Source organism: Rattus norvegicus, chromosome 1 (genome assembly GCF_021556685.1).
Source record: "Rattus norvegicus strain SHRSP/BbbUtx chromosome 1, alternate assembly SHRSP_T2T, whole genome shotgun sequence".
NCBI lineage: Eukaryota > Metazoa > Chordata > Mammalia > Rodentia > Muridae > Rattus > Rattus norvegicus.
This window is the reverse complement of record NC_141534.1, coordinates 237,266,245-237,277,075: the sequence shown is the minus strand read 5'-3', so window position 1 is coordinate 237,277,075 and position 10,831 is coordinate 237,266,245. Positions and strand designations below refer to the sequence as shown.

Sequence of the window (10,831 nt, the reverse complement as noted above, 5' to 3'; positions counted from 1 at the left end):
GGTTAAGCAAGTCATGGAGAGCAAGCCGATAAGAAGCACTCCTCCATGGTCTCTGATTCGGTTCCCCTTCTGGGTTTCTCCCATGACTATACTGAGTGATGGAGTGTTACCTGATGCTTGTAAGCTGAAATAAACTCTGTCTTCTCCAAGTTGCTTTTGGTCATCTTCTCACAGCAATAAAACCTGAGACAGACGGGCTGTTTCCATACTAAGTAGTAATGAAACAGAGCGCCTAGGCGAGATGGCAATTTCTATAGTGATGCAGATAGTCAGAGAAGACATCGTCCCCAAATCACCACATACACACCTCCTGGAGATACAATTGTGAGTCCATGTCTGGTCTCCATTTCCACCTGAGCCACCAACCTCAGCCACACTCAACCTGTGGGCTCTGGCAAGACTTTTGAAGTTAATGTAAGTTTGCGCCTGATTTATTAGAATGTTGTCAAATTGCTAACACCATTATTCTGCCTCCATCTATTTTATCAACAGCAGTTTAAGCTCAGCCATCTTGAATCACTCACAAACAGTCCCAGAGGTTTATTTGGTCTTATATTTCTTAATACAATTTATAGCATCCAAATATTGAGTTAGATTTTGGGCTGACATCCATCAAGACTACTGTAATATGCCCTTGGCTTTTCTCTCACCATCCCTGTCACCTGTCTTGGCAGTAAAAGTGCTTCTGCCTCTTTTCCATATGATCTAAAAAAAAAGTCACTGTCCCCCAGGGTTCTACTCCAGCAGTGCCTACAGAGTCATCTACATAACGTGTTTAAGCCTCCCTTCTATAAGTATAGCAGAATATCATTAGGAGTCATTTCATTGCTACATTCTTTAGGATAACAGTAGCATGTGACTTTACCCTAGGTCCCCTGGCTTTCTAGTCTCAGGTTCTTGGTCACCCAAGCATGTCAGTATGGGTTCCAGCTCATGGAGTGGGTCTTAAGTCAGTTATTGGTTGGTTACTCCCACAAATATTGTGCCATTATTAAATTACCATATCTTATAGGCAGGATGCCATTATAGATCAAAGGGTTTGTAGCTGGGTTGATGTTGATGGTTCTCTTTTGCTAGTGGGCAGAGTACCTTCTGGTACCATGAGCATTAGCATGTAGGGATAAAGGTTCTATGTAGGCACCAGCTGGGATTCTCTATGTTCAATGAGTTGTATAAGTGATGGCTTCAGCACTAGGGCCATGCTGAAAGTTTGCAGAGAGCAATCAATAATGTTAGAAATAACCTGGATTCTTTGAGGATTTCCAAGGGACCTCTTTGGCCAACAACTCCATTGATATTAAACTATTCTCGGAAGTCTTCATTTGATGATGAGAAATGTCCAGTTGAGGCTCTGCCTTCCCTGTTGTTTGGTGATTCCATTTAGATCACCTTCATTTATGTGTATGTTTTAGTTAGTTTCTACTGAATTAGACTGCCACACCACCCCTCAAATGGCCCCTAGTTTTAGCTGTCTCTCCCTCTGTTATCTTTCATCTGTCTCTTCTCTCTCCCTCCCTGACACTGCATCCATCCATAACTATCTCTATTTCCTTTTTCCAGGGAGATCTATCCTTTCCCTCCAATCCCTTACTCTGTACCTAACTTCTGTTACTCTGTGGATCATAGCTTGCTTACCATTGACTTAACAGCTAATATCCACATGTAAGTGAATACATACCCTAATTGTCTTTCTGGGCCAGGATTACCTCACTCTGGATAATTTTTTTCTAGTTCTAACCATTTACTGCGAATTTCATATTTTTAACAACTGTGTAACATTCCATGTATAAATGTAGACATTATGCTGTACTCATAGATTAGTGCCTTGCCTGACCATCATTGGAGAAGCTTCCTCCTGCTGCAGATGAGAACAAATAAAGAGACTCATAGCCAGACAATAGGCAGAGAGTGAGAGACCTTGAGGCCCTAAACAAGATGTCTCCAGCAAATCCTTCACCTTGGGGCTTAGGGGATCCTGTAGATGAGGCAGAAATCATATAGGGCCATAGTGGATGAAGAACACCAAAGAAACAGGCCTTTTAAACACAACAGGCGCCAGTGTACATATGAACACATAGAAACAGGCAGCATGCACAGGGCCTCAGGAGTCTGTGCTACATGGGTTCCTAGAGCTGAAAGAAGTGGACACATGTCCCCAGTCCCTAACCCAGATGTTGTCTCCAACTGATAACCACTTGCAAATGAAAATTTAGTTTTCTCCAAGGGAGTCTCACTGGGGGAAACAAACTACTCTAAAGGGTTGATTTCATACCCCACAGTAGATGGCCAACAGAAAAATGAACTCAATGGCATGTTTGGAAGAAGTTTGTTGTTTCATGATGTCATCTCAGGACTTTTTGTTTTCTTTTGTTTTCAATTTCATCTTTTTTAACTTTTATTTTTTTTTTAATTTTTCTGTGACTCTGTCTCTGTCTCTCCCTCCCCCTCCCTCCCCTCACCCCTTCCCTTCTCCTCCCTGTCTTCTCCTCTCCCTTCCCCTCTCCCTCTCACTCTCCCTTTCTTCTACAGGTTCCTTATGTCTATATTATGGATTTGGGTTTTGTGTTTTTAATGAGATTCCTGAGCATGAGAATAAATGGGTCTCTGTGTCTTTTATGCCCTTTCTTTGGCTCTTTTCCTTTTGTCTGTTTTGTCCTATTCCAATATGTTTACTTTTGTTTTCTCTTATTATATTTTATTTTATTATCATCCCTTAGAAGCCTGTTTATTTTCTAATGAGAGACAGAAAGGGGTTAGATCCATAGGGGAAGGGAAATGGGGAGGAACTGGAAGGAGTAGAGGGAGGGGAAACTGCAATCAGAATATATTATATAAAAAAAGTATTTTCAATAAAATTAAAAATTAAACCTCCATTCTATTAAAAAAAAACAACTTTGTCATACATTTTCATCCAAGGATATACTCAAATTTGATCTCTTCAACCTTTCCAAATGTATTGATTGCCCAAACAAAAGAATGTCATCTTCCCAAAGATCAAGCCTCTTGGACCTCCAAGGGTGCTTGCTTTGTGGGACAGATGGCTGAGATACTATGATCTGGTCAAAAAGATGCTCATCTGTGGCCTCCAGCCTCAGGAGACACAGCTGGCAAGAACAAGAAACAATCACTTCAGCCTGGGCCCTCTGGACTCTAAGAGGCTGGAGTAGAAACTGTGCCGTCAGCAACAGTGATTGAATTTGGTGGCAGCATATGGGATGGATCACCAGTGCACTTGCTGACAGGAGCCAGATATGCGTGTCTCCTGAGAGGCTCTGCCAGAGCCTTACTAATACAGATGAAGATGGTTGCAGCTAACCATTGTACTGATCAAGGGGACCCCAATGGAGGAGTTAGAGAAAAGACTGAAGGAACTGACGGGAAGAATAACAAGATCAACCAACCAAATCGCACCAGAGCCCCCAGGTACTAAACCACCAACCAATGAGTACACATGGAGGGACCCATGAGGAATGTAGAGGATGGCATTGTCTAGCATCAATCAGAAGAGAAGCCCTTGGTCCTGTGAAGGCTCGTTTCCCCAATGTAGGGTAATGCCAGGGTGTTGAGGTTGGGGTGGGTGGGTGGAAATGGGAGCATTCTCATAGAAGAAGGGGGGAAAGGGTGGGAGTAATGGTAGGGGAGGGAATAACATTTGAAATATAAATACATAAAATATCCAAGAAAAATAAAATTATGAAAGAAAGAAAGAAAGAAAGAGAGAGAGAGAGAGAGAGAGAGAGAGAGAGAGAGAGAGAGAGAAGCTGTTCCATGACAAGGCATCTAAGATCTATAGAAACTCCAACAAAGGAAGCTTATCATCCAAGTAAGCATTGAAGAAAGTCCTCTGGGCATGCTGGCATCTGTCACTTCCCCTGTCACAACCCCCACATTCTGCAAAACTCCAAGAGGAGAGCCCAGGTTCTGAATGCCAACGAACCTGAGTTTGCCTGAGACCGTGCCACCTACTTGGCGTTCACACAGGGGCACTTCCTTTCCCTTCCCCTTTCTGCTTGCCTGGAAAATCAGAGTATCCACATTGCAGAGGCTGTTGTGTGGTTCAGGAAGTGGTGACTGAACAGTAGTTAGGGAGAACCAGAGTACAGCATGGAGTTGAGCACTTATCAGAAAGGGCTGGAAGTTGAGAGCTATGCTGAGTGTGAGACACAGAGAAGGCAGTAGAAGCAACAGGATGATTTGGCGGAGTCTACGAATGCCTGTTTGGAAATTGCAGCACCAATTTCAAAATCTGGCTGCTCCAGTTAGTCAGGCCGCTGTGGCTCTCACTATTCAGTTTCCTGGAATCCTTCATGTTCTTCACTTAGGGTCATCCATCTAGATTCTGCTCCTCCTTCAAGAGAGTGAAAATAGAGGAAGAAAAGTAAGAAAAAACAAAAAATAACAAACAAAAACTAGCCACGGCTTGCCACCTGTCATCACGTGAAAGTGATGTCTCCTCAGGAGTTCCTCTCCCTCTTCTGCTGTGCTATATGTCACTGTGTGCTATATGTCATTGTGTGGGTGTCTCAAGAGCAGAGGTTCTGCTGGACTATGCATCACTGAGCATTTACTGCACATTGCTGAACACAAAGACAAACATCCAATAACTCAAATGTAAGGTCAAGAGATTAGAAGGCAGTTGAAAGACAAAGGTCTCCCAAACGGGGTATGGTGGCACACACCTTTAACCCTAGTATTTGGGAGGCAAGGCCAGACAGACCTCTGTGAATTCCTGGCTAGCTTAATCTACATAGTAAGTTCCAGCATAGCCAAGACTACAGAGAAAGATCCTGTCTCGAAGATAGGGAGAGAGAGAGAGAGAGAGAGAGAGAGAGAGAGAGAGAGAGAGAGAGAGAGAGAGGTGAATAAGTAAATAAATTTCATGCATTTTTCCATAGAAAATATAGAACAAAGAGAAACAGAATGAATGATAAGTCCTCTTTGTATTTGGGACTATGTGTAAGTATAATGTCTCAGCTCAGTCTACCCTCTTTCCTCTTAAACCAAGTTTGTGTGTTAGTGGGACAAATAATTGATAGAGAAACCCAATGTTTCATTTTGCACTCAGCCTCCTTGCTGAACCTGCAAGCCTGCATGGTTGAAATGGCCCACGGCTCCTGGAAAGAACTACTCTCTTCTTAGGAACTTCTGTGTGGCCTTTGTTCTCCTACTAGGCCAGTTTCCAACTAAAGTTGAATTTCCAGTTTGGAGGTGAACTGCATGGCCATGTGATCCAATACATTCCTTTGGTAGAACTGGATAAATCTGCCTTCAGAAGTGTACAGCTACCTCTGAGGTCCTTAGCCACAGCTTACCAGCAGAGACTAGTAAAGACCAAAAGCCAAATCTACATTAAAGTACTGTGATCCCAAACTGAAATGACTGTCACCAAAGCAAGGCACATTAATGTCACTGTCTACAATAGCTGGGATTCTACAAATGCCACCAAGTCTCTTTCTCCCACTCACCGGTTCACCTTGTCTCCAAAGCCACGTTGGTTTATGCAAAGCTGCCTGTAACTTGGCACCATTTCAGGGTATGACTACTTCCATTGAAGAGTTCCTCATGTGGCTGTGCTGGTAGTGTTCCTACAATCAGATTGGGCCACTGAGAACCTACATGGAGGAATAGCTAAGTGCATCAAAAGGACACAGGGCATGGCTGCAAAGAAACTGATTAAACGTGGAGCATGCTCTTGGTACAGGCAGTGACAGACCCATCTGGATACAATCTACTCCCCAGGAGCAGAGCATGAGATCCATGCAACAGCAGGAGCACAGACATTGTCATTTCCATCCCAGGACAGTAAATTTGCAGAAGGGATCCTAGAGCATACTTCACACTTGGGTAGTTCATCCTATGAATGATAGCATCTTTTCCAGGACAACACAAACTTCACAACACTTCCCCAGGCTCGAAAAATCCAATCAATCTAATCACACACTCATCCCAAGGGGATGGATAATAAAAAAATTCAGAGAGATGCCATCTTTATCCTGTCTTCTACTGTGGAGTTTAATTAAAATGTTCTGGAGAAAAGAGAAGAGTGTATGGTGGTAGATTTTAATTTTCTTCCTTGAGTTAAAAATGATCTATTATTTTACCCCAATACAAACAGAATCCTGATTTAGGCTTCGCATTTTTCATAGGCAATTTCGTGTACTTTTGACAGGTCCAATATAAACGAAGCAGTTCTTCTCCCCTCCCAGGGAAGTGAAAGGGAGGGGTGACTTCCCATGCCCTTGGGAAGCCAAGTAGATGGTGCCTCAGATAATGCTTTGTCTGTTGAAAATGCTCCAAGACATTTGCTACACTGAAGTAAAACAAAAGAACAAATATATCCATGGACGAAAGAGAGCAGGGAGCCAGTAGAACTGAGCTCAGTTGTCCCCATGATCCTCAAGGACGTTGCAGGCCCACAAGAGGTCAGCTGATCTTGATTTCTCAGTAAAATACGGAGTAGTCATCCTTCCCCACCTGCCACTGAAACTGACGGTTTCATAAGGAGACAAAGAGGTACCAAGTTCAATTTACCAGCTATATAGTCCTGAGAAGATTATGTCACCTCCCTAAACCTCAGTTTTGACCCTGTGTATGGCAATAACAGTTGGGTACTACTGCAGTAAAAAATACAAAAGGCACACATCGGGTCCAGCACATACGTACCTTGGCAGTCACACTCTCCATTGGAACTAGCAGCTCCATGCCGTCCCCATCTACTTCCTGACCTGGGTAGTCAGAAAGCCATTCCAACATGGCACCCTGTCAGGCTGCCCCACCCTCATTCACAGCTCTCTGGGCTGGTTTCCACCATACTAGGCATACACATCCCAGTTCTGTAGCGGACCCAGCGCATCCTGCCACCATATATTCTCTTGAACTCAATTAAGTCACCATATGAAAAAACACATCACACAATATCCTCCAATCCAATTGAGAAGATAATTTGTCCATCTAAACAACACAAAATCCTGTACACACCCATTCCTTAAGAATAGTTATAACCACCTGTAACTATGCAGAGAAGAATCTTAGCATCTGCCGCCATGTTCTCTCAGCTGCTTTCTCCTCGCTCCCACCTCTTCTCTCTTCTTCCTCTCCCTTCTAAAACCTCTGTTCCCGCCTCCTTCCTTCTCATCCAATGACAGGCCTCATCTTATCTTGTCTGCCTTCACCTGCATAATGACATCAACCTACAGGGTTTGCTCTCTAGTGTTGAACTCCAGCTGATTCTCTTGGAATGCCTTTATCTTAAGATAACGCTAACCTATAGCTGAATCGAAGCTGCACCCAAGTACCAGGAAGGACCCATGGCTCATCCTTAGCCCATACCCCAGAGTTAGTCTCTAGCTACTTCCTAGCAACAGTCAATCAAAGATTAGTCTGATTGTTTCAGATGTACTTCAGACTGTTCCTGAAGGCTCATGGTTTTGCTTCAGAGCACCCACCTGTTGACTCACAATAGTCATTCAATGAGATGCTTGACAGGCTAGAGACCCCCTTAGTTGCTCACCATTTCTTAGAAAACCATGTCCCACTGAGGGCTTAGGGTTGCCTCACCAACCTGTCCTGCTTCATCAGGGTAGGCGGTGAGTAAGCCTGAACTCGAACTTGTAATAAAGAGACCCTAGAACAATTGCACTGGAAACAGGTTCTTTAGTGGTCTTTTGGGGCTCACTAAATGGGCACGACAATTATAAGTAGAGCCTTGACCCTTTCATTTTCATCCTTGTATCCAGCAGTGTCTGGGACCATTGCCATTGGTTGCAAGGGATTGCGTTTCTGCTTTTCTTCCTTACTCTAAGTTCAGTGGCTGGCTTCCTACTGAGGTGGCAAACATGGCCATCTGGGTGTATTTGCACCATGGGACTTAGTGAGCACTACAGACACAGAACACTGTGTTTGGTTTGTTACTTTTACTTATTTATTTTAGAGAATGAGCTATCAAACTTTTGTAAGAGTTAAATAAGACAATGTTGAAGGGTTTTAGAGTATTGTGTATTCAGTAAGTATTTGAAGAATTAAATAAGACAAAGTCTAAAGATTTTTGAGAATTGTGAATACAGTTCAGTATTCACAGGGAGTTGGGAATCAGTGCCATAAATTAACTTATTTGCATATTTTATAGGACCTAGGATTCTTTGCTTGCACATTTGTACATCTATTGATGCAGGATGTACTTGTAATCAATAGTGTCTTCCGGTTAGAATGGCAGCCCTTTTCTCAGTGGCTCACAACGTAACGACTCAACAATCCATAGGACTGGAAGTCATTAGTCGTCACTGTCATTGTCGTAGCAGACCCTTCCTAACTGTCTACTCAATTATTCTCAAAATATGATGAAAAATGCACTGTGGCCCCCGAGCCTGTAATAGTACCCAGTCAAGTCTAGAGATACCCTGAAATAAGTAAAGCCTCCCTCTCTCTACCCTTGCTGCAGTTGGCCATTTTCCATACCTCCCATGTCCACCAACCATGCCCTCTCTGGAATGATCCAGAGTCTCTCCTGTGATTATGAGCCCTACCCCCAGCAGTTCTGCAGTGGCAGCCTGATGGCTATCTAGGGACAACAGCAGAGTCTCTTTGTAAGGGACATCCATAGCAGGCAGAGGACCTTTCTTAACACTGCTGGTTACTAATTACAAAGCTGCTATCTTTGTTTTGTTTTGTTTTCATTTGGTTTGGTCCATTTAATCGGGGTCTTTCTGTATAGCCCTGGCTGTCCTGGAACTTGCTCTGTAGATCAAGCTGGCCTCAGACTCAGAGATCTATCTGCCTCTGCTCCTGGAGTGCTTGGGTTAAAGGCATGCATCACCAATGGTCCCAAATCTGCTGTCTTTACAAGCCCTACTTGCCTATAGCTTCCATTGTCTATGGATGAAATGGGGTAGGGGTGAGGGGACTCAGAACACATTTGTCAAGGAAGACAGTGAGTGAATAAATATATATGATAAATATGAAAATTTTAATATAAAAATGACAAATTATTATCCAGGAAGTAATAAATAGTACTCAAGGATCTGACTGATGTAATTAGAAATTGCTTTAAAGGGTCTTTCAAAGGATAATTTGCTGGTGTGCACTAAAATTTAGTTTCTGCCTACTGTAATGTCTAATGTTTCATAGAAACACTCACACTCAGCCACCAACAAGCAAGCATGAGGATCTCTGTGGCTATGTCGTCTCTAGTGGCAAAGCCCTGTAAGCAGCCTGAATTTCTACAAATAAGGCAGATGTTAAACACGTCACTACCCACAGCCATTCTGCATGCAGCAGCGAGGCAAGATGCAGCCAATCTATGTCAATAGACAAGAAAAGAAATATCGATGCAAGCAAAAAGCAATTTACTGAAAATGCTACAGTATCTGATGAAATTTACATCTTAAAATAGAAAACAAGACCCTTTTGTGGAGCTTCATATAGGATCCTAAATGCTTAAGGAAAGTAAAGCTAGTCACTGTTCGGAGTGGGAAGAAAACTTGGGCAAGGCTGGCTTGGGCTTTATTTCCATGATAAGGTTTATATCCAAACATTTGTGTAGTGGGTGTGGGATTAAAATTGTCAGAGAACTAAATGGGGAGGGCGGCTAATGGATGTGGAGGCTCTGAAGCAGGAATTCCTGTGCTGTTTCTCTGAGGGCTTTCCCTCTGGCATTGAGGGACAGGATGCTGCTCCAAGCGGCAGCTCCATGCTCAGTGTTTCAGAAGTTTCTAAGTCGAGAGCCAAGACAAGAAAAGCAGACACCCCATACTGTTATTCTAATGGTAACAACCTCCAGGGTTAATATGCAGGAATGATGGACTGTCTGGATATCAGAGGGTATAACCTTCTCCTTCCTCTCTTGTGGTACCCAGTGAGGCAGAGTTAGACGAATAAGGAGCTAAGAAAGTTGGAGGAAGCATCAGGGTGGGGGGAATACCTGGGGGACACCTCTCAGAGAAGAAGGAAAGAAAGGATGGAGGACGGTCTCTGTGAGGGTGGACAGGGGAGGACAGTGTTTGACGTATATTAATATTAATTAATTAAAAAAAGAAAGTTGAAGGAAGAAGAGATCAGGGTCATATCTTAGGGTTTTACTGCTGTGAACTGACACCATGACCAAGGCAAGTCTTATAAGGATAACATTTAACTGGGGCTGGCTTACAGCTTCAGAGTTCAGTCCATTATCATCAAGGCAGGAACATGGCAGCATCCAGGCAGGCATGGTGCAGGAGGAGCTGAGAGCTCTTCATCTTCATCTGAAGGCTGCTAGCAGAAGACTGACTGCCAGGTGGCTAGGATAAGGGTCTTATAGTCCATACCCACAGTGACACAGCTACTCTAACAGGCCACACCTTCTAATCCTGCCACTCCTTGGGCCAAGCATATACAAACCATCACAGTGACAGACAACATTGTGCTATGAGGCAGGACTTGATGGCTCGATCCCTTTTGTGCTGGCACCAAAACCCCTCATTGTACAGAATCATATGGTATCTTCTACAGTTCACTTGGTTATCCTTTACTAGGAACTATGAGGGGGGAAAATGGACCCTGAAAAACATTCCCAACACACACAGTATATTTTCCCCTTTGTTAGAAATCAAATGCTTGTTCTGTCCCTTTAAGGCTTCCGAGTCTCATTTATTTTGAAAAGTTTTCATAATGCAGGATAGTGTATAGTTCATGACAAACCTGGGCTACATAGAGAGACTTTGTCTTAAAAGATTCACTTCATCTTGGCTTGATCTCCATCTGTCTGCCCATCCTTCTGTCTGTCCATTCACATTTATTTGCATGAACAACAACTACTAATGTACTACAGAGCACCTGGTAAAGAGTTGCAATGTTTTGC

The 10,831-nt window shown here is 43.3% G+C and overlaps 1 long non-coding RNA gene across 2 annotated transcripts; it reads right to left on the bottom strand.

Moving 5' to 3' along the window:
- Positions 1-525: 525 nt before the first annotated feature.
- Positions 526-7,108, bottom strand: LOC147997086 (uncharacterized). 2 transcript variants are annotated; one of them, XR_015653141.1, is made up of 3 exons: positions 7,006-7,108; positions 5,466-5,585; positions 526-4,348 (listed from the first exon to the last, which is right to left on the bottom strand). It is a non-coding gene; the product is annotated as an uncharacterized LOC147997086 (long non-coding RNA). The 2 variants fall into 2 exon arrangements; XR_015653140.1 differs by having other exon boundaries at positions 5,466-5,612; positions 7,006-7,084.
- Between the last annotated feature and the right edge of the window lie 3,723 nt (positions 7,109-10,831).